Raw genomic sequence first — 25,636 nt, 5'->3', positions numbered from 1 at the left:
TTACATCTGTCATCTGTCATCTGTCATCTGTCATCTGTCATCTGTCATTTGTCATCTGTCATCTGTCATCTGTCATCTATCATCTGTCATCTGTCATCTGTCATATGTCATCTAACATCTGCCATATGTTATCTGTCATCTCTCATCTGTCATCTGTCATCTGTCATTTGTCAACTGTCATCTGTCATCTGTAATCTGTCATCTGTCTTCTGACATCTGTCATCTGTCATCTGTCATCTGTCATCTGTCATCTGTCATCTGTCATCTGTCATCTGTCATCTGTCATCTGTCATCTGTCATCTGTCATCTGTCATGTGTCATCTGTCATCTGTCATATGTCATCTGTCATCTGTCATCTGTAATCTGTCATCTGTCTTCTGTCATCTGTCATCTGTCATCTGTCATCTGTCATCTGTCATCTGTCATCTGTCATCTGTCATCTGTCATCTGTCATCTGTCATGTGTCATCTGTCATCTGTCATATGTCATCTGTCATCTGTCATCTGTAATCTGTCATCTGTCTTCTGACATCTGTCATCTGTCATCTGTCATCTGTCATCTGTCATCTGTCATCTGTCATCTGTCATCTGTCATCTGTCATCTGTCATCTGTCATCTGTCATGTGTCATCTGTCATCTGTCATATGTCATCTGTCATCTGTCATCTGTAATCTGTCATCTGTTTTCTGTCATCTGTCATCTGTCATCTGTCATCTGTCATCTGTCATCTGTCATCTGTCATCTGTCATCTGTCATCTAACATCTGCCATATGTTATCTGTCATCTCTCATCTGTCATCTGTCATCTGTAATCTGTCATCTGTCTTCTGACATCTGTCATCTGTCATCTGTCATCTGTCATCTGTCATCTGTCATCTGTCATCTGTCATCTGTCATCTGTCATGTGTCATCTGTCATCTGTCATATGTCATCTGTCATCTGTCATCTGTAATCTGTCATCTGTCTTCTGTCATCTATCATCTGTCATCTGTCATCTGTCATATGTCATCTAACATCTGCCATATGTTATCTGTCATCTCTCATCTGTCATCTGCCATGTGTCATCTGTCATCTGTCATCTGTCATTTGTGATCGGTCATCTGAAATCTGTCATCTGTCATCTGTCATCTGTCATCTATCATCTGTCATCTGTCATCTGTCATCTGTCATCTGTCATCTGTCATCTGTCATCTGTCATCTGTCATCTGTCATCTGTCATCTGTCATCTGTCATCTGTCATCTGTTATCTGTCAGCTGTCATCTGTCATCTGTCATTTGTCATCTGTCATCTGCCATCTGTCATCTATCATCTATCATCTGTCATCTGTCATCTGTCATATGTCATCTAACATCTGCCATATGTTATCTGTCATTTCTCATCTGTCATCTGCAATCTGTCATCTGTCAACTGTCATCTGTCATCTGTCATCTGTCTTCTTACATCTGTCATCTGTCATCTGTCATCTGTCATCTGTCATCTGTCATTTGTCATCTGTCATCTGTCATCTGTCATCTATCATCTGTCATCTGTCATCTGTCATATGTCATCTAACATCTGCCATATGTTATCTGTCATCTCTCATCTGTCATCTGCCATCTGTCATTTGTCAACTGTCATCTGTCATCTGTAATCTGTCATCTGTCTTCTGACATCTGTCATATGTCATCTAACATCTCTCATCTTTCATCTGCCATCTGTCATCTGTCATCTGACATCTGTCATCTGTCATCTGTAATCTGTCATCTGTCTTCTGTCATCTGTCATCTGTCATCTGTCATCTGTCATCTGTCATCTGTCATCTGTCATCTGTCATCTGTCATCTGTCATCTGTCATCTGTTATCTGTCAGCTGTCATCTGTCATCTGTCATTTGTCATCTGTCATCTGCCATCTGTCATCTATCATCTATCATCTGTCATCTGTCATCTGTCATATGTCATCTAACATCTGCCATATGTTATCTGTCATTTCTCATCTGTCATCTGCAATCTGTCATCTGTAAACTGTCATCTGTCATCTGTCTTCTTACATCTGTCATCTGTCATCTGTCATCTGTCATCTGTCATTTGTCATCTGTCATCTGTCATCTGTCATCTATCATCTGTCATCTGTCATCTGTCATATGTCATCTAACATCTGCCATATGTTATCTGTCATCTCTCATCTGTCATCTGCCATCTGTCATTTGTCAACTGTCATCTGTCATCTGTAATCTGTCATCTGTCTTCTGACATCTGTCATCTGTCATCTGTCATCTGTCATCTGTCATCTGTCATCTGTCATCTGTCATCTGTCATCTGTCATCTGTCATGTGTCATCTGTCATCTGTCATATGTCATCTGTCATCTGTCATCTGTCATCTGCCATCGGTCATATCTCATGTGTCATCTGTCATCTGTCATCTGACATCAATCATCTGTCACCAGTCATCAGTCATCTGTCATCTGTCATCTGTCATCTGTCATCTGTCATCTGTCATTTGTCATCAGTCATCAGTCATCTGTCATCTGTCATCTGTCATCTGTCACCTGCCATCTGTCATCTGTCATCTGTCATCTGTCATCTGTCATCTGTCATCTGTCATCTGTCATCTGTCATCTGTCATCTGTCATCTGTCATCTGTCATCTGTCAACTGTCATCTGTCATCTGTCATCTGTCATCTGTCATCTGTCATCTGTCATCTGTCATCTGTCATCTGTCATTTATGATCTGTCTTCTGACATCTGTCATCTGTCATCTGTTATCTGTCATCTATCATCTGTCATCTGTCATCTGTCATATGTCATCTAACATCTCTCATCTGTCATCTTCCATCTGTCATCTGTCATCTGTCATCTGTCATCTGTCATCTGTCATCTGTCATCTCTCAGCTGCCATCTGTCAACTGTCATCTGTCATCTGTCTTCTGTCATCTGTCTTCTGAGATCTGTCATCTGTCATCTGTCATCTGTCATCTGTCATCTGTCATCTGTCATCTGTCATCTGTCATCTGTCATCTGTCATTTGTCATTTGTCATTTGTCATCTGTCATCTGTCATCTATCATCTGTCATCTGTCATTTGTCATATGTCATCTAACATCTGCCATATGTTATCTGTCATCTCTCATCTGTCATCTGCCATCTGTCATCTGTCAACTGTCATCTGTAATCTGTCATCTGTCTTCTGACTTCTGTCATCTGTCATCTGTTATCTGTCATCTGTCATCTGTCATATCTCATCTGTCATCTGTCATATGTCATCTGTCATCTGTCATCTGTCATCTGCCATCGGTCATATCTCATGTGTCATCTGTCATCTGTCATCTGATATCAGTCATATGTCACCAGTCATCTGTCATCTGTCATCTGTCATCTGTCATCTGTCATCTGTCATCTGTCATCTGTCATTTGTCATCTGTCATCTGTCATCTGTCATCTGTCATCTGTCATCTGTCATCTGTCATCTGTCATTTGTGATCTGTCATCTGACATCTGTCATCTGTCATCTGTCATCTGCCATCTGTCATCTGTCATCTGTCATCTGTCATCTGTCATCTGTCATCTGTCATCTGTCATCTGTCATCTGTCATCTGTCATCTGTCATCTGTCATCTGTCATCTGTCATCTGTCATCTGTCATCTGTCATCTGTCATCTGTCATCTGTCATCTGTCATCTGTCATCTGTCATCTGTCATCTGTCATCTGTCATCTGTCATCTGTCATTTGTGATCTGTCATCTGACATCTGTCATCTGTCATCTGTCATCTGTCTTCTGAGATCTGTCATCTGTCATCTATCATCTGTCATCTGTCATATGTCATCTAACATCTCTCATCTGTCATCTGTCTTCTGAGATCTGTCATCTGTCATCTATCATCTGTCATCTGTCATATGTCATCTAACATCTCTCATCTGTCATCTGTCATCTGTCATCTGTAATTTGTCATCTGTCATCTGTCATCTGTCATCTATCATCTGTCATCTGTCATCTGTCATATGTCATCTAACATCTGCCATATGTTATCTGTCATCTCTCATCTGTCATCTGCCATCTGTCATCTGTCATCTGTCATCTGTCATCTGTCATCTGTCATCTGTCTTCTGACATCTGTCATCTGTTTTCTGTCATCTGTCATCTGTCATCTGTTATCTGTCGTCTGTCATCTGTCATCTGTCATATGTCATCTGTCATATGTCATCTAACATCTGCCACATGTTATCTGTCATCTCTCATCTGTCATCTGCCATCTGTCATCTGTCAACTGTCATCTGTCATCTGTCATCTGTCATCTGTCATCTGTCATCTGTCATCTGTCATCTGTCATCTGTCATCTGTCATCTGTCATCTGTCATCTGTCATCTGTCATCTGTCATCTGTCATCTGTCATCTGTCATCTGTCATCTGTCATCTGTCATTTGTCATCTGTCATCTGTCATCTGTCATCTATCATCTGTCATCTGTCATCTGTCATATGTCATCTGTCATCTGTCATCTGTCATCTGTCATCTGTCATCTGTCATCTGTCATTTGTCATCTGTCATCTGTCATCTATCATCTGTCATCTGTCATCTGTCATATGTCTTCTAACATCTGCCATATGTTATCTGTCATCTCTCATCTGTCATCTGCAATCTGTCATCTGTCAACTGTCATCTGTCATCTGTCATCTGTCATCTGTCATCTGTCATCTGTCATCTGTCATCTGTCATCTGTCATCTGTCATCTGTCATCTGTCATCTGTCATTTGTGATCTGTCATCTGACATCTGTCATCTGTCATCTGTCATCTGTCATCTGCCATCTATCATCTGTCATCTGTCATCTGTCATATGTCATCTAATATCTCTCATCTGTCATCTTCCATCTGTCACCTGTCATCTGTTATCTGTCATCTGTCATCTGTCTTCTGTCATCTGTCATCTGTCATCTGTCATCTGTCATCTGTCATCTGTCATCTGTCATCTGTCATCTGTCATCTGTCATCTGTCATCTGTAATCTGTCATCTGTTATCTGTCATCTGTCATCTGTCATCTGTCATCTGTCATCTGTCATTTGTCATCAGTCATCTGTCATCTGTCATCTGTCATCTGTCATCTGTCATCTGTCATCTATCATCTGTCATCTGTCATCTGTCATATGTCATCTAACATCTCTCATCTGTCATCTTCCATCTGTCACCTGTCATCTGTTATCTGTCATCTGTCATCTGTCTTCTGTCTTCTGTCATCTGTCATCTGTCATCTGTCATCTGTCATCTGTCATCTGTCATCTGTCATCTGTCATCTGTCATCTGTCATCTGTCATCTGTCATCTGTAATCTGTCATCTGTCATCTGTAATCTGTCATCTGTCTTCTGTCATCTGTCATCTGTCATCTGTCATCTGTCATCTGTCATCTGTCATCTGTCATTTGTCATCTGTCATCTGTCATCTGTCATCTGTCATCTGTCATCTGTCATCTGTCATCTGTCATCTGTCATCTGTCATCTGTCATCTGTCATCTGTCATCTGTCATCTGTCATCTGTCATCTATCATCTGTTATCTGTCATCTGTCATATGTCACCTGTCATCTCTCATCTGTCATATCTCATCTATCACCTGTCATCTGTCATCTGTCATCTGTCGTCTGTCATCTGTCATCTGTCATCTGTCATCTGTCATCTGTCATCTGTCATCTGTCATCTGTCATCTGTCATCTGTCATCTGTCATCTGTCATCTGTAATCTATCATCTGTCATCTGTCATTTTCATATGTCATCTAACATCTGCCATATGTTATCTGTCATCTCTCATCTGTCATCTGCCATCTGTCATCTGTCATCTGTCATCTGTCATCTGCCATCTGTCATCTGTCATCTGTCATCTGTCTTCTGTCATCTGTCATCTGTCATCTGTCATCTGTCATCTGTCATCTGTCTTCTGTCATCTGTCATCTGTCATCTGTCATCTGTCATCTGTCATCTGTCATTTGTAATCTATCATCTGTCATCTGTCATCTGTCATATGTCATGTAACATCTGCCATATTTTATCTGTCATCTCTCATCTGTCATCTGTCATCTGTCATCTGTCATCTGTCATCTGTCATCTGTCATTTGTGATCTGTCATCTGTAATCTATCATCTGTCATCTGTCATCTGTCATATGTCATTTAACATCTGCCATATGTTATCTGTCATCTCTCATCTGTCATCTGTCATCTGTCATCTGCCATCTGTCATCTATCATTTGTCATCTGTCATCTGTCATCTGTCATCTGTCATCTGTCATCTGTCATCTGTCATCTGTCATCTGTCATCTGTCATCTGTCATCTGTCATCTGTCATCTGTCATCTGTTATCAGTCATCTGTCATCTGTCATCTGTCATCTGTAATCTATCATCTGTCATCTGTCATCTATCATATGTCATGTAACATCTGCCATATGTTATCTGTCATCTATCATCTGTCATCTGTCATCTGTCATCTGTCATCTGTCATCTGTCATCTGTCATTTGTGATCTGTCATCTGTAATCTATCACCTGTCATCTGTCATCTGTCATATGTCATCTAACATCTGCCATATGTTATCTGTCATCTCTCATCTGTCATCTGCCATGTGTCATCTGTCATCTGTCATCTGTCATTTGTGATCTGTCATCTAACATCTGTCATCTGTCATCTGTCATCTGTCATCTATCATCTGTCATCTGTCATCTGTCATATGTCATCTAACATCTCTCATCTTTCATCTGCCATCTGTCACCTGTCATCTGACATCTGTCATCTGTAATCTGTAATCTGTCATCTGTCTTCTGTCATCTGTCATCTGTCATCTGTCATCTGTCATCTGTCATCTGTCATCTGTCATCTGTCATCTGTCATCTGTCAGCTGTCATCTGTCATCTGTCATTTGTCATGTGTCATCTGTCATCTGTCATCTGTCTTTTGTCATCTGTCATCTGTCATCTGTCATCTGTCATATGTCATCTAACATCTCTCATCTGTCATCTTCCATCTGTCACCTGTCATCTGTTATCTGTCATCTGTCATCTGTCTTCTGTCTTCTGTCATCTGTCATCTGTCATCTGTCATCTGTCATCTGTCATCTGTCATCTGTCATCTGTCATCTGTCATCTGTCATCTGTCATCTGTCATCTGTAATCTGTCATCTGTCATCTGTAATCTGTCATCTGTCTTCTGTCATCTGTCATCTGTCATCTGTCATCTGTCATCTGTCATCTGTCATCTGTCATCTGTCATCTGTCATTTGTCATCTGTCATCTGTCATCTGTCATCTGTCATCTGTCATCTGTCATCTGTCATCTGTCATCTGTCATCTGTCATCTGTCATCTGTCATCTGTCATCTGTCATCTGTCATCTGTCATCTGTCATCTGTCATCTGTCATCTATCATCTGTTATCTGTCATCTGTCATATGTCACCTGTCATCTCTCATCTGTCATATCTCATCTATCACCTGTCATCTGTCATCTGTCATCTGTCGTCTGTCATCTGTCATCTGTCATCTGTCATCTGTCATCTGTCATCTGTCATCTGTCATCTGTCATCTGTCATCTGTCATCTGTCATCTGTCATCTGTAATCTATCATCTGTCATCTGTCATCTGTCATATGTCATCTAACATCTGCCATATGTTATCTGTCATCTCTCATCTGTCATCTGCCATCTGTCATCTGTCATCTGTCATCTGTCATCTGCCATCTGTCATCTGTCATCTGTCATCTGTCTTCTGTCATCTGCCATCTGTCATCTGTCATCTGTCATCTGTCATCTGTCTTCTGTCATCTGTCATCTGTCATCTGTCATCTGTCATCTGTCATCTGTCATCTGTCATTTGTAATCTATCATCTGTCATCTGTCATCTGTCATATGTCATGTAACATCTGCCATATTTTATCTGTCATCTCTCATCTGTCATCTGTCATCTGTCATCTGTCATCTGTCATCTGTCATCTGTCATTTGTGATCTGTCATCTGTAATCTATCATCTGTCATCTGTCATCTGTCATATGTCATCTAACATCTGCCATATGTTATCTGTCATCTCTCATCTGTCATCTGTCATCTGTCATCTGCCATCTGTCATCTATCATTTGTCATCTGTCATCTGTCATCTGTCATCTGTCATCTGTCATCTGTCATCTGTCATCTGTCATCTGTCATCTGTCATCTGTCATCTGTCATCTGTCATCTGTCATCTGTCATCTGTTATCTGTCATCTGTCATCTGTCATCTGTCATCTGTAATCTATCATCTGTCATCTGTCATCTATCATATGTCATGTAACATCTGCCATATGTTATCTGTCATCTCTCATCTGTCATCTGTCATCTGTCATCTGTCATCTGTCATCTGTCATCTGTCATTTGTGATCTGTCATCTGTAATCTATCACCTGTCATCTGTCATCTGTCATATGTCATCTAACATCTGCCATATGTTATCTGTCATCTCTCATCTGTCATCTGCCATGTGTCATCTGTCATCTGTCATCTGTCATTTGTGATCTGTCATCTAACATCTGTCATCTGTCATCTGTCATCTGTCATCTATCATCTGTCATCTGTCATCTGTCATATGTCATCTAACATCTCTCATCTTTCATCTGCCATCTGTCACCTGTCATCTGACATCTGTCATCTGTAATCTGTAATCTGTCATCTGTCTTCTGTCATCTGTCATCTGTCATCTGTCATCTGTCATCTGTCATCTGTCATCTGTCATCTGTCATCTGTCAGCTGTCATCTGTCATCTGTCATTTGTCATGTGTCATCTGTCATCTGTCATCTGTCTTCTGTCATCTGTCATCTGTCATCTGTCATCTGTCATCTGTCATCTGTCATCTGTCATCTGTCATCTGTCATCTGTCATCTGTCATCTGTCATCTGTCATCTGTCATCTGACATCAGTCATCTGTCACCAGTCATGGGTCATCTGGCATCTGTCATCTGTCATCTGTCATCTCTCATCTGTCATCTGCCATCTATCATCTAACATCTGCCATATGTTATCTGTCATTTCTCATCTGTCATCTGCAATCTGTCATCTGTCAACTGTCATCTGTCATCTGTCATCTGTCTTCTAACATCTGTCATCTGTCATCTGTCATCTGTCATCTGTCATCTGTCATCTGTCATCTGTCATCTGTCATTTGTCATCTGTCATCTGTCATCTGTCATCTATCATCTGTCATCTGTCATCTGTCATATGTCATCTAACATCTGCCATATGTTATCTGTCATCTCTCATCTGTCATCTGCCATCTGTCATTTGTCAACTGTCATCTGTCATCTGTCATCTGTCATTTGTCATCTGTCATCTGTCATCTGTCATCTGTCATCTGTCATCTGTCATCTGTCATCTGTCATCTGTCTTCTGTCATCTGTCATCTGTCATCTGTCATCTGTCATCTGTCATCTGTCATCTGTCATCTGTCATCTGTCATCTGTCATCTGTCATCTGTCATCTGACATCAGTCATCTGTCACCAGTCATGGGTCATCTGGCATCTGTCATCTGTCATCTGTCATCTCTCATCTGTCATCTGCCATCTGTCATCTGTCATCTGTCATCTGTCATCTGTCATCTGTCATCTGTCATCTGTCATCTGTCTTCTGTCATCTGTCATCTGTCATCTGTCATCTGTCATCTGTCATCTGCCATCTGTCATTTGTGATCTGTCATCTGACATCTGTCATCTGTCATCTGTCATCTGTCATCTATCATCTATCATCTGTCATCTGTCATCTGTCATATGTCATCTAACATCTGCCATATGTTATCTGTCGTCTCTCATCTGTCATCTGCCATCTATCATCTGTCATCTGTCATCTGCCATCTGTCATCTGTCATCTGTCATCTGTCATCTGTCATCTGTCATCTGTCATCTGTCATCTGTCTTCTGTCATCTGTCATCTGTCTTCTGTCATCTGTCATCTGTCATCTGTCATCTGTCATCTGTCATCTGTCATCTGTCATCTGTCATCTGTCATCTGTCATCTGTCATCTGTCATCTGTCATCTGTCATCTGTCATCTGACAGCAGTCATCTGTCACCAGTCATGAGTCATCTGGCATCTGTCATCTGTCATCTGTCATCTCTCATCTGTCATCTGCCATCTGTCATCTGTCATCTGTCATCTGTCATCTGTCATCTGTCATCTGTCATCTGTCATCTGTCTTCGGTCATCTGTCATCTGTCATCTGTCATCTGTCATCTGTCATCTGTCATCTGCCATCTGTCATTTGTGATCTGTCATCTGACATCTGTCATCTGTCATCTGTCATCTGTCATCTATCATCTATCATCTGTCATCTGTCATCTGTCATATGTCATCTAACATCTGTCATCTATCATCTATCATCTGTCATCTGTCATCTGTCATATGTCATCTAACATCTGCCATATGTTATCTGTCGTCTCTCATCTGTCATCTGCCATCTGTCATCTGTCATCTGTCATCTGTCATCTGTCATCTGTCATTTGTGATCTGTCATCTGACATCTGTCATCTGTCATCTGTCATCTGTCATCTATCATCTGTCTTCCGTCATCCGTCATATGTCATCTAACATCTCTCATCTGTCATCTGCCATCTGTCATCTGTCATCTGCCATCTGTCATCTGTCATCTGACTTCTGTCATCTGTCATCTGTCATCTGTCATCTATCATCTGTCATCTGTCTTCTGTCATCTGTCATCTGTCATCTGTCATCTGTCATCTGTCATCTGTCATCTGTCATCTGTCATTTGTCATCTGTCATCTAACATCAGTCATCTGTCACCAGTCATCTGTCATCTGTCATCTGTCATCTGTCATTTGTCATCTGTCATCTGTCATCTGTCATCTGTCATCTGTCATCTGTCATCTGTTATCTGTCATCTGTCATCTGTCATCTGTCATCTGTCATCTGTCATCTGTCATTTGTCATCTGTCATCTGTCATCTGTCATCTGTCATCTATCATCTGTCATCTGTCATCTGTCATCTGTCATATGTCATCTGTCATCTGTCATCTGTCATCTGTCATCTGTCATCTGTCATCTGTCATCTGTCATCTGTCATCTGTCATCTGTCATCTGTCATCTGTCATCTGTCATCTGTCATCTGACATCAGTCATTTGTTACCAGGCATCAGTCACCTGTCATCTGTTATCTGTCATCTGTCATCTGTCATTTGTCATCTGTCATCTGTCATCTGTCATCTGTCATCTGTCATCTGTCATCTGTCATCTGTCATCTGTCATCTGTCATCTGTCATCTGTCATCTGTCATCTGTCACCTGTCATCTGTCATCTGTCATCTGTCATCTATCATCTGTTATCTGTCATCTGTCATCTGTCATCTGTCATCTGTCATTTGTGATCTGTCATCTGACATCTGTCATCTGTCATCTGTCATCTGTCATCTATCATCTGTCATCTGTCATCTGTCATACGTCATCTAACATCTCTCATTTGTCATCTGCCATCTGTCATCTGTCATCTGTCATCTGTCATCTGTCATCTGTCTTGTGTCATCTGTCATCTGTCATCTGTCATCTGTCATCTGCCATCTGTCATCTGTCATCTGTCATCTGTCATCTGTCATCTGTCATCTGTCATCTGTCATCTGTCATCTGTCATCTGTCATCTGTCATCTGTCATCTGTCATCTGTCATCTGTCATCTGTCATCTGTCATCTGTCATCTGTCATCTGTCATATGTCATCTGTCATCTCTCATCTGTCATCTCTTATCTATCACCTGTCATCTGTCATCTGTCATCTGTCATCTGTCATCTGTCATCTGTCATCTGTCATCTGTCATCTGTCATCTGTCATCTGTCATCTGTCATCTGTCATCTGTCATCTGTCATCTGTCATCTGTCATCTGTCATCTGTCATCTGTCATCTGTCATCTGTCATCTGCCATCTGTCATCTGTCATCTGTCATCTGTCATCTGTCATCTGTCATCTGTCATCTGTCATCTGTCATCTGTCATCTGTAATCTATCATCTGTCATCTGTCATCTGTCATATGTCATCTAACATCTGCCATATGTTATCTGTCATCTCTCATCTGTCATCTGCCATCTGTCATCTGTCATCTGTCATCTGTCATCTGCCATCTGTCATCTGTCATCTGTCATCTGTCTTCTGTCATCTGTCATCTGTCATCTGTCATCTGTCATCTGTCATCTGTCATCTGTCATCTGTCATCTGTCATCTGTCTTCTGTCATCTGTCATCTGTCATCTGTCATCTGTCATCTGTCATCTGTCATTTGTAATCTATCATCTGTCATCTGTCATATGTCATGTAACATCTGCCATATTTTATCTGTCATCTCTCATCTGTCATCTGTCATCTGTCATCTGTCATCTGTCATTTGTGATCTGTCATCTGTAATCTATCATCTGTCATCTGTCATCTGTCATATGTCATCTAACATCTGCCATATGTTATCTGTCATCTCTCATCTGTCATCTGTCATCTATCATCTGTCATCTGTCATCTGTCGTCTGTCATCTGTCATCTGTCATCTGTCATCTGTCATCTGTTATCTGTCATCTGTCATCTGTCATCTGTCATCTGTAATCTATCATCTGTCATCTGTCATCTGTCATATGTCATGTAACATCTGCCATATGTTATCTGTCATCTCTCATCTGTCATCTGTCATCTGTCATCTGTCATCTGTCATCTGTCATTTGTGATCTGTCATCTGTAATCTATCATCTGTCATCTGTCATCTGTCATATGTCATCTAACATCTGCCATATGTTATCTGTCATCTCTCATCTGTCATCTGCCATGTGTCATCTGTCATCTGTCATCTGTCATTTGTGATCTGTCATCTGACATCTGTCATCTGTCATCTGTCAGCTGTCATCTATCATCTGTCATCTGTCATCTGTCATATGTCATCTAACATCTCTCATCTTTCATCTGCCATCTGTCACCTGTCATCTGACATCTGTCATCTGTCATCTGTAATCTGTCATCTGTCTTCTGTCATCTGTCATCTGTCATCTGTCATTTGTGATCTGTCATCTGACATCTGTCATCTGTCATCTGTCATCTGTCATCTATCATCTGTCATCTGTCATCTGTCATATGTCATCTAACATCTCTCATCTGTCATCTGTCATCTGCCATCTGTCATCTGTCATCTGTCATCTGTCATCTGTCATCTGTCATCTGTCATCTGTCAACTGTCATCTGTCATCTGTCATCTGTCATCGGTCATCTGTCATCTGTCTTCTGAGATCTGTCATCTGTCATCTGTCATCTGTCATCTGTCATGTAACATCTGCCATATGTTATCTGTCATCTCTCATCTGTCATCTGTCATCTGTCAACTGTCATCTGTCATCTGTCATCTGTCATCTGTCTTCTGAGATCTGTCATCTGTCATCTGTCATCTGTCATCTGTCATCTGTCATCTGTCATCTGTCATCTGTCATCTGTCATCTGTCATCTGTCATCTGTCATCTGTCATCTGTCATCTGTCATCTGTCATCGGTCATCTGTCATCTGTCTTCTGAGATCTGTCATCTGTCATCTGTCATCTGTCATCTGTCATATGTCATGTAACATCTGCCATATGTTATCTGTCATCTCTCATCTGTCATCTGTCATCTGTCAACTGTCATCTGTCATCTGTCATCTGTCATCTGTCTTCTGAGATCTGTCATCTGTCATCTGTCATCTGTCATCTGTCATCTGTCATGTAACATCTGCCATATGTTATCTGTCATCTCTCATCTGTCATCTGTCATCTGTCAACTGTCATCTGTCATCTGTCATCTGTCATCTGTCTTCTGAGATCTGTCATCTGTCATCTGTCATCTATCATCTGTCATCTGTCATCTGTCATCTGTCATATGTCATCTAACATCTCTCATCTTTCATCTGCCATCTGTCACCTGTCATCTGACATCTGTCATCTGTCATCTGTAATCTGTCATCTGTCTTCTGTCATCTGTCATCTGTCATCTGTCATTTGTGATCTGTCATCTGACATCTGTCATCTGTCATCTGTCATCTGTCATCTATCATCTGTCATCTGTCATCTGTCATATGTCATCTAACATCTCTCATCTGTCATCTGCCATCTGTCATCTGTCATCTGTCATCTGTCATCTGTCATCTGTCATCTGTCATCTGTCATCTGTCAACTGTCATCTGTCATCTGTCATCTGTCATCGGTCATCTGTCATCTGTCTTCTGAGATCTGTCATCTGTCATCTGTCATCTGTCATCTGTCATATGTCATGTAACATCTGCCATATGTTATCTGTCATCTCTCATCTGTCATCTGTCATCTGTCAACTGTCATCTGTCATCTGTCATCTGTCATCTGTCTTCTGAGATCTGTCATCTGTCATCTGTCATCTGTCATCTGTCATCTGTCATCTGTCATCTGTCATCTGTCATCTGTCATTTGTCATTTGTCATCTGTCATCTGTCATCTGTCATCTATCATCTGTCATCTGTCATTTGTCATATGTCATCTAACATCTGCCATATGTTATCTGTCATCTCTCATCTGTCATCTGCCATCTGTCATCTGTCAACTGTCATCTGTAATCTGTCATCTGTCTTCTGACTTCTGTCATCTGTCATCGGTTATCTGTCATCTGTCATCTGTCATCTCTCATCTGTCATCTGTCATATGTCATCTGTCATCTGTCATCTGTCATCTGTCATCTGCCATCGGTCATATCTCATGTGTCATCTGTCATCTGTCATCTGTCATCTGATATCAGTCATCTGTCACCAGTCATCTGTCATCTGTCATCTGTCATCTGTCATCTGTCATCTGTCATTTGTCATCTGTCATCTGTCATCTGTCATCTGTCATCTGTCATCTGTCATCTGTCATCTGTCATTTGTGATCTGTCATCTGACATCTGTCATCTGTCATCTGTCATCTGTCATCTATCATCTGTCATCTGTCATCTGTCATATGTCATCTAACATCTCTCATCTGTCATCTGCCATCTGTCATCTGTCATCTGTCGTCTGTCATCTGTCATCTGTCATCTGTCATCTGTCATCTGTCAACTGTCATCTGTCATCTGTCATCTGTCATCTGTCATCTGTCATCTGTCATCTGTCATCTGTCATCTGTCATCTGTCATCTGCCATCTGTCATCTGTCATCTGTCATCTGTCATCTGTCATCTGTCATCTGTCATCTGTCATCTGTCATCTGTCATCTGTTATCTGTCATCTGTCATCTGTCATCTGTCATCTGTCATCTGTCATCTGTCATCTGTCATCTGTCATCTGTCATCTGTCATCTGTCATCTGTCATCTGTCATCTGTCATCTGTCATCTGTCATCTGTCATTTGTGATCTGTCATCTGACATCTGTCATCTGTCATCTGTCATCTGTCATCTATCTTCTGTCATCTGTCATATGTCATCTAACATCCCTCATCTGTCATCTGCCATCTGTCATCTGTCATCTGTCTTCTGAGATCTGTCATCTGTCATCTATCATCTGTCATCTGTCATCTGTCATATGTCATCTAACATCTCTCATCTGTCATCTGTCATCTGTCATCTGTAATTTGTCATCTGTCATCTGTCATCTGTCATCTATCATCTGTCATCTGTCATCTGTCATATGTCATCTAACATCTGCCATATGTTATCTGTCATCTCTCATCTGTCATCTGCCATCTGTCATCTGTCAACTGTCATCTGTCATCTGTCATCTGTCATCTGTCTTCTGACATCTGTCATCTGTCATCTGTCATCTGTCATCTGTCATCTGTTATCTGTCGTCTGTCATCTGTCATCTGTCATATGTCATCTGTCATATGTCATCTGTCATCTATCATCTGTCATCTGTCATCTGTCTTCTGTCATCTGTCATCTGTCATCTGTCATCTGTCATCTGTCATCTGTCATCTGTCATCTGTCATCTGTCATCTGTCATCTGCCATCTGTCATCTGTCATCTGTCATCTGTCATCTGTCATGTGTCATCTGTCATCTGTCATCTGTCATCTGTCATCTGTCATCTGTCATCTGTCATCTGTCATCTGTCATCTGTCATCTGTCATCTGTCATCTGTCATTTGTGATCTGTCATCTGACATGTGTCATCTGTCATCTGTCATCTGTCATCTGTCATATATCATCTGTCATCTGTCATCTGTCATATGTCATCTAACATCTGTCATCTGTCATCTGTCATATGTCATCTAACATCTGTCATCTGTCATCTGTCATCTGTCATCTGTCATCTGTCATCTGTCATCTGTCATCTGTCTTCTGTCATCTGTCATCTGTCATCTGTCATCTGTCGTCTGTCATCTGTCATCTGTCATCTGTCATCTGTCATCTGTCATCTGTCATCTGTCATCTGTCATCTGTCATCTGTCATCTGTCATCTGTCATCTGTCATCTGTCATCTGTCATTTGTCATCTGTCATCTGTCATCTGTCATCTATCATCTGTCATCTGTCATCTGTCATATGTCATCTAACATCTGCCACATGTTATCTGTCATCTCTCATCTGTCATCTGTCAAATGTCATCTGTCATCTGTCATCTGTCATCTGTCATCTGTCATCTGTCATCTGTCATCTGTCATCTGTCATCTGTCATCTGTCATCTGTCATCTGTCATCTGTCATCTGTCATCTGTCATCTGTCATTTGTCATCTGTCATCTGTCATCTGTCATCTATCATCTGTCGTCTGTCATCTGTCATATGTCATCTGTCATCTGTCATCTGTCATCTGTCATCTGTCATCTGTCATTTGTCATCTGTCATCTGTCATCTATCATCTGTCATCTGTCATCTGTCATATGTCTTCTAACATCTGCCATATGTTATCTGTCATCTCTCATCTGTCATCTGCAATCTGTCATCTGTCAACTGTCATCTGTCATCTGTCATCTGTCATCTGTCATCTGTCATCTGTCATCTGTCATCTGTCATCTGTCATCAGTCATCTGTCATCTGTCATCTGTCATCTGTCATCTGTCATCTGTCATCTGTCATTTGTGATCTGTCATCTGACATCTGTCATCTGTCATCTGTCATCTGTCATTTGTCATATGTCATCTAACATCTGCCATATGTTATCTGTCATCTCTCATCTGTCATCTGCCATCTGTCATCTGTCAACTGTCATCTGTAATCTGTCATCTGTCTTCTGACTTCTGTCATCTGTCATCGGTTATCTGTCATCTGTCATCTGTCATCTGTCATATGTCATCTGTCATCTGTCATCTGTCATCTGTCATCTGCCATCGGTCATATCTCATGTGTCATCTGTCATCTGTCATCTGTCATCTGTCATCTGTCATATGTCATCTAACATCTCTCATCTGTCATCTGCCATCTGCCATCTGTCATCTGTCATCTGTCATCTGTCATCTGTCATCTGTCATCTGTCATCTGTCATCTGTCAACTGTCATCTGTCATCTGTCATCTGTCATCGGTCATCTGTCATCTGTCTTCTGAGATCTGTCATCTGTCATCTGTCATCTGTCATCTGTCATATGTCATGTAACATCTGCCATATGTTATCTGTCATCTCTCATCTGTCATCTGTCATCTGTCAACTGTCATCTGTCATCTGTCATCTGTCATCTGTCTTCTGAGATCTGTCATCTGTCATCTGTCATCTGTCATCTGTCATCTGTCATCTGTCATCTGTCATCTGTCATCTGTCATTTGTCATTTGTCATCTGTCATCTGTCATCTGTCATCTATCATCTGTCATCTGTCATTTGTCATATGTCATCTAACATCTGCCATATGTTATCTGTCATCTCTCATCTGTCATCTGCCATCTGTCATCTGTCAACTGTCATCTGTAATCTGTCATCTGTCTTCTGACTTCTGTCATCTGTCATCGGTTATCTGTCATCTGTCATCTGTCATCTCTCATCTGTCATCTGTCATATGTCATCTGTCATCTGTCATCTGTCATCTGTCATCTGCCATCGGTCATATCTCATGTGTCATCTGTCATCTGTCATCTGTCATCTGATATCAGTCATCTGTCACCAGTCATCTGTCATCTGTCATCTGTCATCTGTCATCTGTCATTTGTCATCTGTCATCTGTCATCTGTCATCTGTCATCTGTCATCTGTCATCTGTCATCTGTCATTTGTGATCTGTCATCTGACATCTGTCATCTGTCATCTGTCATCTGTCATCTATCATCTGTCATCTGTCATCTGTCATATGTCATCTAACATCTCTCATCTGTCATCTGCCATCTGTCATCTGTCATCTGTCGTCTGTCATCTGTCATCTGTCATCTGTCATCTGTCATCTGTCAACTGTCATCTGTCATCTGTCATCTGTCATCTGTCATCTGTCATCTGTCATCTGTCATCTGTCATCTGTCATCTGTCATCTGCCATCTGTCATCTGTCATCTGTCATCTGTCATCTGTCATCTGTCATCTGTCATCTGTCATCTGTCATCTGTCATCTGTTATCTGTCATCTGTCATCTGTCATCTGTCATCTGTCATCTGTCATCTGTCATCTGTCATCTGTCATCTGTCATCTGTCATCTGTCATCTGTCATCTGTCATCTGTCATCTGTCATCTGTCATTTGTGATCTGTCATCTGACATCTGTCATCTGTCATCTGTCATCTGTCATCTATCTTCTGTCATCTGTCATATGTCATCTAACATCCCTCATCTGTCATCTGCCATCTGTCATCTGTCATCTGTCATCTGTCTTCTGAGATCTGTCATCTGTCATCTATCATCTGTCATCTGTCATCTGTCATATGTCATCTAACATCTCTCATCTGTCATCTGTCATCTGTCATCTGTAATTTGTCATCTGTCATCTGTCATCTGTCATCTATCATCTGTCATCTGTCATCTGTCATATGTCATCTAACATCTGCCATATGTTATCTGTCATCTCTCATCTGTCATCTGCCATCTGTCATCTGTCAACTGTCATCTGTCATCTGTCATCTGTCATCTGTCTTCTGACATCTGTCATCTGTCATCTGTCATCTGTCATCTGTCATCTGTTATCTGTCGTCTGTCATCTGTCATCTGTCATATGTCATCTGTCATATGTCATCTGTCATCTATCATCTGTCATCTGTCATCTGTCTTCTGTCATCTGTCATCTGTCATCTGTCATCTGTCATCTGTCATCTGTCATCTGTCATCTGTCATCTGTCATCTGTCATCTGCCATCTGTCATCTGTCATCTGTCATCTGTCATCTGTCATCTGTCTTCTGTCATCTGTCATCTGTCATCTGTCATCTGTCGTCTGTCATCTGTCATCTGTCATCTGTCATCTGTCATCTGTCATCTGTCATCTGTCATCTGTCATCTGTCATCTGTCATCTGTCATCTGTCATCTGTCATCTGTCATCTGTCATTTGTCATCTGTCATCTGTCATCTGTCATCTATCATCTGTCATCTGTCATCTGTCATATGTCATCTAACATCTGCCACATGTTATCTGTCATCTCTCATCTGTCATCTGTCAAATGTCATCTGTCATCTGTCATCTGTCATCTGTCATCTGTCATCTGTCATCTGTCATCTGTCATCTGTCATTTGTGATCTGTCATCTGACATCTGTCATCTGTCATCTGTCATCTGTCATCTATCATCTGTCATCTGTCATCTGTCATATGTCATCTAACATCTCTCATCTGTCATCTGCCATCTGTCATCTGTCATCTGTCGTCTGTCATCTGTCATCTGTCATCTGTCATCTGTCATCTGTCAACTGTCATCTGTCATCTGTCATCTGTCATCTGTCATCTGTCATCTGTCATCTGTCATCTGTCATCTGTCATCTGTCATCTGCCATCTGTCATCTCTCATCTGTCATCTGTCATCTGTCATCTGTCATCTGTCATCTGTCATCTGTCATCTGTCATCTGTTATCTGTCATCTGTCATCTGTCATCTGTCATCTGTCATCTGTCATCTGTCATCTGTCATCTGTCATCTGTCATCTGTCATCTGTCATCTGTCATCTGTCATCTGTCATCTGTCATCTGTCATCTGTCATTTGTGATCTGTCATCTGACATCTGTCATCTGTCATCTGTCATCTGTCATCTATCTTCTGTCATCTGTCATATGTCATCTAACATCCCTCATCTGTCATCTGCCATCTGTCATCTGTCATCTGTCATCTGTCTTCTGAGATCTGTCATCTGTCATCTATCATCTGTCATCTGTCATCTGTCATATGTCATCTAACATCTCTCATCTGTCATCTGTCATCTGTCATCTGTAATTTGTCATCTGTCATCTGTCATCTGTCATCTATCATCTGTCATCTGTCATCTGTCATATGTCATCTAACATCTGCCATATGTTATCTGTCATCTCTCATCTGTCATCTGCCATCTGTCATCTGTCAACTGTCATCTGTCATCTGTCATCTGTCATCTGTCTTCTGACATCTGTCATCTGTCATCTGTCATCTGTCATCTGTTATCTGTCGTCTGTCATCTGTCATCTGTCATATGTCATCTGTCATATGTCATCTGTCATCTATCATCTGTCATCTGTCATCTGTCTTCTGTCATCTGTCATCTGTCATCTGTCATCTGTCATCTGTCATCTGTCATCTGTCATCTGTCATCTGTCATCTGTCATCTGCCATCTGTCATCTGTCATCTGTCATCTGTCATCTGTCATGTGTCATCTGTCATCTGTCATCTGTCATCTGTCATCTGTCATCTGTCATCTGTCATCTGTCATCTGTCATCTGTCATCTGTCATCTGTCATCTGTCATCTGTCATTTGTGATCTGTCATCTGACATGTGTCATCTGTCATCTGTCATCTGTCATCTGTCATATATCATCTGTCATCTGTCATCTGTCATATGTCATCTAACATCTGTCATCTGTCATCTGTCATATGTCATCTAACATCTGTCATCTGTCATCTGTCATCTGTCATCTGTCATCTGTCATCTGTCATCTGTCTTCTGTCATCTGTCATCTGTCATCTGTCATCTGTCGTCTGTCATCTGTCATCTGTCATCTGTCATCTGTCATCTGTCATCTGTCATCTGTCATCTGTCATCTGTCATCTGTCATCTGTCATCTGTCATCTGTCATCTGTCATCTGTCATTTGTCATCTGTCATCTGTCATCTGTCATCTATCATCTGTCATCTGTCATCTGTCATATGTCATCTAACATCTGCCACATGTTATCTGTCATCTCTCATCTGTCATCTGTCAAATGTCATCTGTCATCTGTCATCTGTCATCTGTCATCTGTCATCTGTCATCTGTCATCTGTCATCTGTCATCTGTCATCTGTCATCTGTCATCTGTCATCTGTCATCTGTCATTTGTCATCTGTCATCTGTCATCTGTCATCTATCATCTGTCGTCTGTCATCTGTCATATGTCATCTGTCATCTGTCATCTGTCATCTGTCATCTGTCATCTGTCATTTGTCATCTGTCATCTGTCATCTATCATCTGTCATCTGTCATCTGTCATATGTCTTCTAACATCTGCCATATGTTATCTGTCATCTCTCATCTGTCATCTGCAATCTGTCATCTGTCAACTGTCATCTGTCATCTGTCATCTGTCATCTGTCATCTGTCATCTGTCATCTGTCATCTGTCATCAGTCATCTGTCATCTGTCATCTGTCATCTGTCATCTGTCATCTGTCATCTGTCATTTGTGATCTGTCATCTGACATCTGTCATCTGTCATCTGTCATCTGCCATCTATCATCTGTCATCTGTCATCTGTCATATGTCATCTAACATCTCTCATCTGTCATCTTCCATCTGTCATATGTCTTCTAACATCTGCCATATGTTATCTGTCATCTCTCATCTGTCATCTGCAATCTGTCATCTGTCAACTGTCATCTGTCATCTGTCATCTGTCATCTGTCATCTGTCATCTGTCATCTGTCATCTGTCATCAGTCATCTGTCATCTGTCATCTGTCATCTGTCATCTGTCATCTGTCGTCTATCATCTGTCATCTGTCATCTGTCATATGTCATCTGTCATCTGTCATCTGTCATCTGTCATCTGTCATCTGTCATTTGTCATCTGTCATCTGTCGTCTATCATCTGTCATCTGTCATCTGTCATATGTCTTCTAACATTTGCCATATGTTATCTGTCATCTCTCATCTGTCATCTGCAATCTGTCATCTGTCAACTGTCATCTGTCATCTGTCATCTGTCATCTGTCATCTGTCATCTGTCATCTGTCATCAGTCATCTGTCATCTGTCATCTGTCATCTGTCATCTGTCATCTGTCATCTGTCATTTGTGATCTGTCATCTGACATCTGTCATCTGTCATCTGTCATCTGCCATCTATCATCTGTCATCTGTCATCTGTCATATGTCATCTAACATCTCTCATCTGTCATCTTCCATCTGTCATCTGTTATCTGTCATCTGTCATCTGTCATCTGTAATCTGTCATCTGTCTTCTGTCATCTGTCATCTGTCATCTGTCATCTGTCATCTGTCATCTGTCATCTGTCATCTGTCATCTGTCATCTATCATCTGTTATCTGTCATCTGTCATCTGTCATCTGTCATTTGTGATCTGTCATCTGACATCTGTCATCTGTCATCTGTCATCTGTCATCTATCATCTGTCATCTGTCATCTGTCATCTGTCATACGTCATCTAACATCTCTCATTTGTCATCTGCCATCTGTCATCTGTCATCTGTCATCTGTCATCTGTCATCTGTCTTGTGTCATCTGTCATCTGTCATCTGTCATCTGTCATCTGTCATCTGTCATCTGTCATATGTCATCTGTCATCTCTCATCTGTCATATCTCATCTATCACCTGTCATCTGTCATCTGTCATCTGTCATCTGTCATCTGTCATCTGTCATCTGTCATCTGTCATCTGTCATCTGTCATCTGTCATCTGTCATCTGTCATCTGTCATCTGTCATCTGTAATCTATCATCTGTCATCTGTCATCTGTCATATGTCATCTAATATCTGCCATATGTTATCTGTCATCTCTCATCTGTCATCTGCCATCTGTCATCTGTCATCTGTCATCTGTCATCTGCCATCTGTCATCTGTCATCTGTCATCTGTCTTCTGTCATCTGTCATCTGTCATCTGTCATCTGTCATCTGTCATCTGTCTTCTGTCATCTGTCATCTGTCATCTGTCATCTGTCATCTGTCATTTGTAATCTATCATCTGTCATCTGTCATCTGTCATATGTCATGTAACATCTGCCATATTTTATCTGTCATCTCTCATCTGTCATCTGTCATCTGTCATCTGTCATCTGTCATCTGTCATCTGTCATTTGTGATCTGTCATCTGTAATCTATCATCTGTCATCTGTCATCTGTCATATGTCATCTAACATCTGCCATATGTTATCTGTCATCTCTCATCTGTCATCTGTCATCTGTCATCTGCCATCTGTCATCTATCATCTGTCATCTGTCATCTGTCATCTGTCATCTGTCATCTGTCATCTGTCATCTGTCATCTGTCATATGTCATCTGTCATCTCTCATCTGTCATATCTCATCTATCACCTGTCATCTGTCATCTGTCATCTGTCATCTGTCATCTGTCATCTGTCATCTGTCATCTGTCATCTGTCATCTGTCATCTGTCATCTGTCATCTGTCATCTGTCATCTGTCATCTGTCATCTGTCATCTGTCATCTGTAATCTATCATCTGTCATCTGTCATCTGTCATATGTCATCTAATATCTGCCATATGTTATCTGTCATCTCTCATCTGTCATCTGCCATCTGTCATCTGTCATCTGTCATCTGTCATCTGCCATCTGTCATCTGTCATCTGTCATCTGTCTTCTGTCATCTGTCATCTGTCATCTGTCATCTGTCATCTGTCATCTGTCATCTGTCTTCTGTCATCTGTCATCTGTCATCTGTCATCTGTCATCTGTCATCTGTCATTTGTAATCTATCATCTGTCATCTGTCATCTGTCATATGTCATGTAACATCTGCCATATTTTATCTGTCATCTCTCATCTGTCATCTGTCATCTGTCATCTGTCATCTGTCATCTGTCATCTGTCATTTGTGATCTGTCATCTGTAATCTATCATCTGTCATCTGTCATCTGTCATATGTCATCTAACATCTGCCATATGTTATCTGTCATCTCTCATCTGTCATCTGTCATCTGTCATCTGCCATCTGTCATCTATCATCTGTCATCTGTCATCTGTCATCTGTCATCTGTCATCTGTCATCTGTCATCTGTCATCTGTCATCTGTCATCTGTCATCTGTCATCTGTCATCTGTCATCTGTCATCTGTCATCTGTCATCTGTCATCTGTCATCTGTTATCTGTCATCTGTCATCTGTCATCTGTCATCTGTAATCTATCATCTGTCATCTGTCATCTGTCATATGTCATGTAACATCTGCCATATGTTATCTGTCATCTCTCATCTGTCATCTGTCATCTGTCATCTGTCATCTGTCATTTGTGATCTGTCATCTGTAATCTATCATCTGTCATCTGTCATCTGTCATATGTCATCTAACATCTGCCATATGTTATCTGTCATCTCTCATCTGTCATCTGCCATGTGTCATCTGTCATCTGTCATCTGTCATTTGTGATCTGTCATCTAACATATGTCATCTGTCATCTGTCATCTGTCATCTATCATCTGTCATCTGTCATCTGTCACATGTCATCTAACATCTCTCATCTTTCATCTGCCATCTGCCACCTGTCATCTGACATCTGTCATCTGTAATCTGTAATCTGTCATCTGTCTTCTGTCATCTGTCATCTGTCATCTGTCATCTGTCATCTGTCATCTGTCATCTGTCATCTGTCATCTGTCAGCTGTCATCTGTCATCTGTCATTTGTCATGTGTCATCTGTCATCTGTCATCTGTCTTCTGTCATCTGTCATCTGTCATCTGTCATCTGTCATCTGTCATCTGTCATCTGTCATCTGTCATCTGTCATCTGACATCAGTCATCTGTCACCAGTCATGGGTCATCTGGCATCTGTCATCTGTCATCTGTCATCTCTCATCTGTCATCCGCCATCTGTCATCTAACATCTGCCATATGTTATCTGTCATTTCTCATCTGTCATCTGCAATCTGTCATCTGTCAACTGTCATCTGTCATCTGTCATCTGTCATCTGTCTTCTTACATCTGTCATCTGTCATCTGTCATCTGTCATCTGTCATCTGTCATCTGTCATCTGTCATCTGTCATCTGTCATTTGTCATCTGTCATCTGTCATCTGTCATCTATCATCTGTCATCTGTCATCTGTCATATGTCATCTAACATCTGCCATATGTTATCTGTCATCTCTCATCTGTCATCTGCCATCTGTCATTTGTCAACTGTCATCTGTCATCTGTCATCTGTCATCTGTCATTTGTCATCTGTCATCTGTCATCTGTCATCTGTCATCTGTCATCTGTCATCTGTCATCTGTCTTCTGTCATCTGTCATCTGTCATCTGTCATCTGTCATCTGCCATCTGTCATTTGTCAACTGTCATCTGTCATCTGTCATCTGTCATCTGTCATTTGTCATCTGTCATCTGTCATCTGTCATCTGTCATCTGTCATCTGTCATCTGTCATCTGTCTTCTGTCATCTGTCATCTGTCATCTGTCATCTGTCATCTGTCATCTGTCATCTGT

The sequence above is a fragment of the Condylostylus longicornis genome, unplaced genomic scaffold (genome assembly GCF_029603195.1).
Source record: "Condylostylus longicornis isolate FDR11 unplaced genomic scaffold, ASM2960319v2 ptg000150l, whole genome shotgun sequence".
NCBI lineage: Eukaryota > Metazoa > Arthropoda > Insecta > Diptera > Dolichopodidae > Condylostylus > Condylostylus longicornis.
The sequence above is the reverse complement of the archived record's forward strand: the minus strand, read 5'-3'. Positions refer to the sequence as shown.